Here is a 7,019-nt window from a genome sequence, read left to right as displayed (position 1 = left end):
TAATGGCGCTGGTATACCAGATACTCACTATGGCTTAATCTCGGGTCAATATGCTTAATCTCAAGTCAAATCGCACTTCGTGGTCAAACTTCCCGAAAGGTCACCCATTCTCACACTACTCCAGCCCAAGCATGCTTAACTTCAGAGTTCTATCCAACCTCAGCAACAGCTCACTTCACAGGCACTTGTTAATATATCTAGCATATCAATCCTATTATACCTTGTTGATGTCTAGGACTTTGTTCATGTTCATGACTACGATGAAATTTTGAAAAATATTTCAAACTTCCCGGTCATATTACGTATCATTTAAAATTCAAAACCAATTTTTTTCTGTTACTAGTGGCGTATCATTTAAAATTTTGAATTTTTTTTGCCTCTAGATCTTGAAAGCCCCGTAACTTTTTTCTGTTAGGTTTTTGGGGATTTTAAAAATGTTTAACGGGTTTGCAGGAATGCAGTTTTGACATCCATTTGCCAAATTTCATAATCATAAAATACGGCAATTGCTAACATGATTCAGACAGACTTAAGCATCGCTACGGGTGAGAAGGTCTCATCATAGTCAATCCCTTGAACTTGTCGAAAACCTTTCGCAACAAGTCGAGCTTTATAGACAGTAACATTACTGTCAGCGCCAGTCTTCTTCTTGAAGATCCATTTATTCTCAATGGCTTGCCGATCATTGGGCAAGTGAACCAAAGTCCCTACTTTGTTCTCATACATGGATCCCATCTCAGATTTCATTGCCTCAAGCCATTTTGCGGAATCTGGGCTCACCATCGCTTCTTCATAGTTCGTAGGTTCGTCATGGTCTACGAGGTTGACCTACGAGGTTCAATACCACTCTGGTGCGAATCTCACTATGGTTGACCTACGAGGTTCAGTAACAACTTGATCTGAAGTTTCATGATCATCATCATTAACTTCCTCGCTAATTGGTATAGACGTCACGGGAACCGGTTTCTGTGATGAACTACTTTCCAATTAGGGAGCAGATGCAATTACCTTATCAAGTTCTACTTTCCTCCCACTCACTTCTTTCAAGAGAAACTCCTTCTCTAGAAAGGATCCATTATTAGCAACAAATGTCTTGCCTTCGGATCTGTGATAGAAGGTGTACCCAACAGTCTCCTTTGGGTATCCTATGAAGACACATTTCTCTGATTTGGGTTCGAGCTTATCAGGTTGAAGCTTTTTCACATAAGCATCGCAGCCCCAAACTTTAAGAAACGACAACTTTGGTTTCTTGCCAAACCACAGTTCATAAGGCGTCGTCTCAACGGATTTCGATGGTGCCCTATTTAACGTGAATGCAGCCGTCTCTAAAGCATAACCCCAAAACGATAGCGGTAAATCAGTAAGAGACATCATTGATCGCACCATATCTAGTAAAGTACGATTACGACATTTGGAGACACCATTACGCTGTGCTGCGATATGCATGACATGACAAGTAACGATGCTAGGTGGGCCCAATCGCGGTAGTAGGTGATACCAACGAAGGGGGGGGGGAAACATCCGGGAAAGTATTCCCGGTGTTTCGCGTTTTCGGACAGATGAACCGGAGGGGAAAAGTTGTGAGTTTGATAGGTTAGGGGTGTGTGGCGGACGAACGGACTGCGTATCCGGAATCGTCTCGTCGTTCTGAGCAACTTTCATGTTGAAAATAATTTAATCCGAGTTACGGATTAAAAGATATGATTTTCTAAAGATTTTATTAATTTCTGGAATTTATTTAATTATTTAATTAATTCGGAAAATAGATTAATGACATCAGCATGATGTCATGCTGACACCAGTAGTCAACAGAGTTGACTTGGTCAACCTGACATGTGGGTCCAGGGGGGGACCCACCTGTCATCCTCTAATTAGGTTAATTAGGGTTTAGGTTAATCTAATTACAGTTTAATTAAACTTAACTAGTTAATTAAATTAATTAAACCGGATTAATTACTTAATTAATCCATTAGTTAATTAATTAATTAATAATTAATTTTATTAATCATTTTTATTTTTATTTATTAATTTTATTTTTAATTCTCCTTTTCTTTTTCTTTTCTCTTTTTTTTCTTTCTGGGGCTAGGGCCCCTTTGTCAGTGGGCCAAAGGCCTATGCGGGCGTGCGGGCGCCCCCGGTGCGGTTCGGGCGCACCCGCGCGGGGCCGAGCCCGACCGGGAAGGCGAGGCAAGGCGAGGCCACCGGGGAGCAGCGGCGCACCAGAGGCCGGTGAGGTAGAGGGGAGGGCCGGCCAGCTACGGCGAGCGGCGGGGCCGGGCCGGCAAGTGCCCTGCGGGCACAAGGCTGGACGCGAGCGGGGGGGCTTCACGGCAGTCGCCGGATAGGGACGCCGACGGGAGGAGGGAAGGGCGGAGACGAGGCGCACCAGGACGCACGCGTGCCGTGGCCGCGGCGACGAGCGCCGGGCGCGCGCGGTGGTGCGTCGAGCAGGGGAGGGGAGGAGAGGTCGGGGGCGGGACGGCCCGGCGCGGCAGGGGGGGAAGAGGCCCCGGCCGAACGGAGGAGGCGCGAGGGGAGGGGGCACGCGGGCGCGGCCGTGCGGAACGAGGCCGGCACGGGCACGGCCGCCCGGGGAGGGACCGGCGACGACTAGCGCGAGCGCGCGAGGGAGAGAGAGGGAGCGAGGCGGGGCTCACTGAGGCCGTAGGGGGAATGGCAGCGGGCTCGGGGACGATCGGGGAGGACCGGCGAGGAGGAGGTCGAGGAGGCGGCGTTCGGCGGCGGTTGCGCGGGCTTCGGGCGGCGGCGCCCAATCGGTGAGGGGCGGCGCGGATCGACCCGGCGGCCTCGGGGTGGGTGACGGGACGAGGCGACGGCGGCGATGCGGGTGGGGGCCGGCGGAGCGCCGGTGTTGGGTGGTTCGGGGCGGGGGGGGGGGGAGGAACGGCGGTGGTCTCCTCTGGATCCCGATCCAGATCGGGCGAGAGGAGGGGGGGCGAGTGGGTGGAGTGGGGTGTCGGTGGGGAGTGGGGGGGAGGTGAGTGGATAAGGGAGGGGAAGTGGGGGCCGACCTGGGCCGACCTGGTTGGCCCGATGGCCAGCTGGGCCGCGGTCCAGCAGGGGGGGGGCTTCTCTTCCTTTTGTTTTTTTTTGGTTTTCTGTTTTTCTTTCCTTTTGTATTTCTTTTATTATTTCTTTTCTGTTTAAATCATTTAATCCATTTAGCCATTTTATAAAAATATGCCTGTTGCACTATAATTACCTTTGTAATATTCGTCAACCACCGAACAATTTTATTTTAAATCTTGAAATTTTTTATTGTTTTCATCAATTTGAATTTTGAATTTTAACGGTTTCGAATTATTGCGAGGATAACAACAGTAATCGGGATGACGTGCCATGATTAGCGTGGGATTACTGTAGCAAGATTATCCGGGCGTTACAAATCTCCTCCACTACAAGAAATCTCGTCCCGAGATTTTAGGAGGTAGAAGGAAACAGTGCGGGGTATTCATCACGCAGACGATCCTCGCGTTCCCAGGTGGCTTCGTCTTCAGAGTGATTCGACCACTGGACCTTGAGGAACTTGATCGCCTTCTGGCGTGTGCGACGTTCAGCTTGGTCGAGAATGCGGACCGGATGCTCTTTATAGGAGAGGTCCTGTTGCAATTCGAGCGCTTCATGATCCACAGCTCGGATTGGGTCCTTGAAGCAACGGCGGAGTTGTGACACATGGAACACATCGTGAACCTGAGAAAGGTTCGACGGAAGCTCCAGTTGATATGCCACTTTTCCACGCCTTTCCAGAATAGTGAATGGGCCAATATAGCGAGGAGCTAGCTTGCCCTTGATCCCGAAGCGGTGAGCACCCTTCATTGGTGTAACGCGAAGATAGGCCTTTTCGCCAGGTTGATAGACCATGTCTTTATGATGACGGTCATACTGACTCTTCTGACGTGACTGAGCAGTCTTGAGATTCTCGCGAATAATGCGGACTTGATCTTCGGCATGTTGGATAATATCCGGACCAAAGAGTGGACGTTCCCCAGTTTCTGACCAGTTCAGAGGGGTTCGGCACTTTCGTCCATATAACACTTCGAAGGGGGCCATCTTCAGACTAGCCTGATAGCTATTATTATAAGAGAACTCAGCATACGGAAGAGATTCCTCCCATTTCTTGCCGAAGGAAATAACACAAGCTCGAAGCATGTCTTCGAGAACTTGGTTGACACGTTCAACTTGCCCTTGTGACTGAGGATGAAAAGCAGTGCTGAAAGACAGATGAGTGCCCATAGCTTCTTGGAAACTTGCCCAGAATCTTGAAGTGAATAAACTGCCACGGTCTGAACTGATAACCAGTGGAATACCGTGAAGCGAAACAATTCTGGACATGTAGAGAGTTGCAAGCTGACTAGCAGTGATCGTTTCTTTGACCGCCAGAAAATGTGCAACCTTAGAAAGTCGGTCAATGACGACAAGAATAGCATCATTACCCTTTTGCGATTTGGGAAGTCCAGTAATGAAGTCCATCTCGACATGGTCCCATTTCCATTCAGGAATAGATATAGGTTGCAGAGTTCCAGCAGGCCTTTGATGTTCTGCTTTGATACGACGGCAAACGTCACATTCAGCAACATAACGAGCAATGTCTTGCTTCATGTTAGACCACCAGAATCTCTGGCGGATGTCTTGGTACATCTTTGTACTACCAGGATGGATACATAGAGGCGTATCATGAGCTTCTTTCATAACCTCCAGAGTCATATTCAGGTTTTCCTTCTTACACGGCACCACTAGGCGGCCTTTGAAGTACAAGGCGCCATCATCAGCAATAGTGAAGGATGAGGGACTTCCTTCTTTGAGGTCTTGCTTAATCTTGTAGACTTCAGAGTCAAATCCCTGCATTGTCTTTATGGTGCCCACGAGATCGGGTTCAACAGCCAGGGTATAGAGGGAACCCTGGGAAACAACACGGAGATTCATCTTGCGGAACTCCGGAGGAGGGGGAGCGAGTGCACCCGGAGGAACAATATGGAGGTTTAGCTTTCTGAATTCTTCAACAAGTGAGGGCTGAACTTTGTGAACCTGGAGGTGGTTGCAGTAAGACTTGCGGCTCAAGGCATCAGCCATTACATTAGCCTTGCCTGGGGTATAGGAAATACCCAAATCAAAATCTGCAACAGTCTCCATCCATCTCTGCTGACGGAGGTTCAGGTCTGGCTGAGTAAACAGATACTTCAGACTTTGGTGGTCAGTGAAGATCTCGCAACGATTACCGAGTAGGTAATGTCGCCACTGTTTTAGCGCATGAATGACAGCAGCAAGTTCGAGGTCGTGAACTGGGTAGTTCTCTTCATGAGGGCGCAATTGCCGAGAGGCATAAGCAACCACTTTGCGCTCTTGCATTAGGACACAGCCTAGTCCTTGACGGGAAGCGTCGCAGTAAATGACGAAGTCCTTCTTAGTATCAGGAGGAGCTAGTACTGGGGCAGAAGTTAACTTGTCCTTGAGTGCCTGGAAACTTTCCTGACATTTATCTGTCCATTGGAACTTGACGCCCTTATGCAATAGGTTAGTCAGAGGCCTGGCAATCTTGGAGAAGTTCTCGACGAATCGACGGCAGTAGCTGGCGAGACCGAGAAAACTTCTGACTTGCTTAACGTTCTTCGGAGGAGTCCAATCGAGAATAGCCTGAACTCGTTCAGGGTTGACGGCAATACCATCCTTAGAGATGACATGCCCGAGATAGGTTACTTCGGGAAGCCAGAATTCACATTTGGAGAACTTGGCATAAAGTTGATGCTCTCGTAGCTTTTCCAGCACGAGGCGAAGATGTTCAGCATGTTCCTCTTCGTTCTTGGAAAATACCAGAATATCATCCAGATAAACCACGACGAACTTGTCGAGGTAATCCATGAATATATAGTTCATCAGGCGAGAGAAGGTGGCTGGAGCATTGGTTAAGCCGAAAGACATGACGGTGTACTCGTATGAACCATAACGAGTCACAAAGGCGGTCTTGGGGATATCTTCCTCACGAACACGGATCTGGTGGTAACCCAACCTCAAGTCGAGTTTAGAGAACACTGATGAACCAGCCAATTGATCATACAGATCATTGATCCGAGGAAGAGGATACTTATTCTGAATGGTAGCTTGATTTATAGGACGGTAGTCTTGGACCAATCGGTTTGTCCCATCTTTCTTCTTGACAAAGAGAGAAGGTGCTCCCCAAGGAGAGCAACTTGGGCGAATGAAACCACTTCGAAGAGATTTATCGATTTCCTCCTTAAGCTCAAGGAGTTCATGCGGCGGCATCTTGTAGGGTCGCTTGGCTATAGGAGTGGTGCCTGGTTTCAAGTCGATGACGAATTCGACAGCTCTAACAGGGGGAATCCCTGGGAGTTCTTCAGGAAAGACGTCTAAGAATTCACGCACGATGGGAATGTTTTCAATGCCCTCGAGTGGGGTAGCGTTCAATGCGTTTAAAGCATAAAGCCTGGCCTCGGCATCCCGAACCAGATGAGCATCGTAGCTAATTATTTCATCAGAAGGGTGTAGCAGATGGACGGTCTTAGTGGCGCAAACGATAGAAGCAGTATGCGCCTTTAACCAATCCATTCCCAGAATGAGGTCAATGTTAGACGATTTCAGTATAATGGGCGAGGCACGAAACTCCAACCCTTCGATTTCCACAGGGACGTCAATGCCAACCATGGAGGTCTGACATTGTCCCGCGGGGGTTTTTACCACTACCGAAGTGTTCATCTGCTCAAATTTAACATCGTGCTTGTATGCAAAATCTTCTGACATGAATGAATGCGATGCACCTGTATCAAATAAAACGGATGCTGGTACTGAATTTATGAGGAGTGTACCCATCACAGTAGCAGGCTGGTCTTGAGCTTCATTCAGATCAATGTGGTTGGCATGAACACGGCCATAAGACTTGGCATTGTGGTTGCGGGCCTGGTTGTTCCCACGGCCAGTTGCTGGAAGGGCCAGTTGATTCTGTTTCTGGTTGCATTCCCTAGCACGGTGCCCTGGTTGTCCGCACC

Source organism: Triticum aestivum, chromosome 3A (assembly GCF_018294505.1).
Source record: "Triticum aestivum cultivar Chinese Spring chromosome 3A, IWGSC CS RefSeq v2.1, whole genome shotgun sequence".
NCBI lineage: Eukaryota > Viridiplantae > Streptophyta > Magnoliopsida > Poales > Poaceae > Triticum > Triticum aestivum.
The sequence above is the reverse complement of the archived record's forward strand: the minus strand, read 5'-3'. Positions refer to the sequence as shown.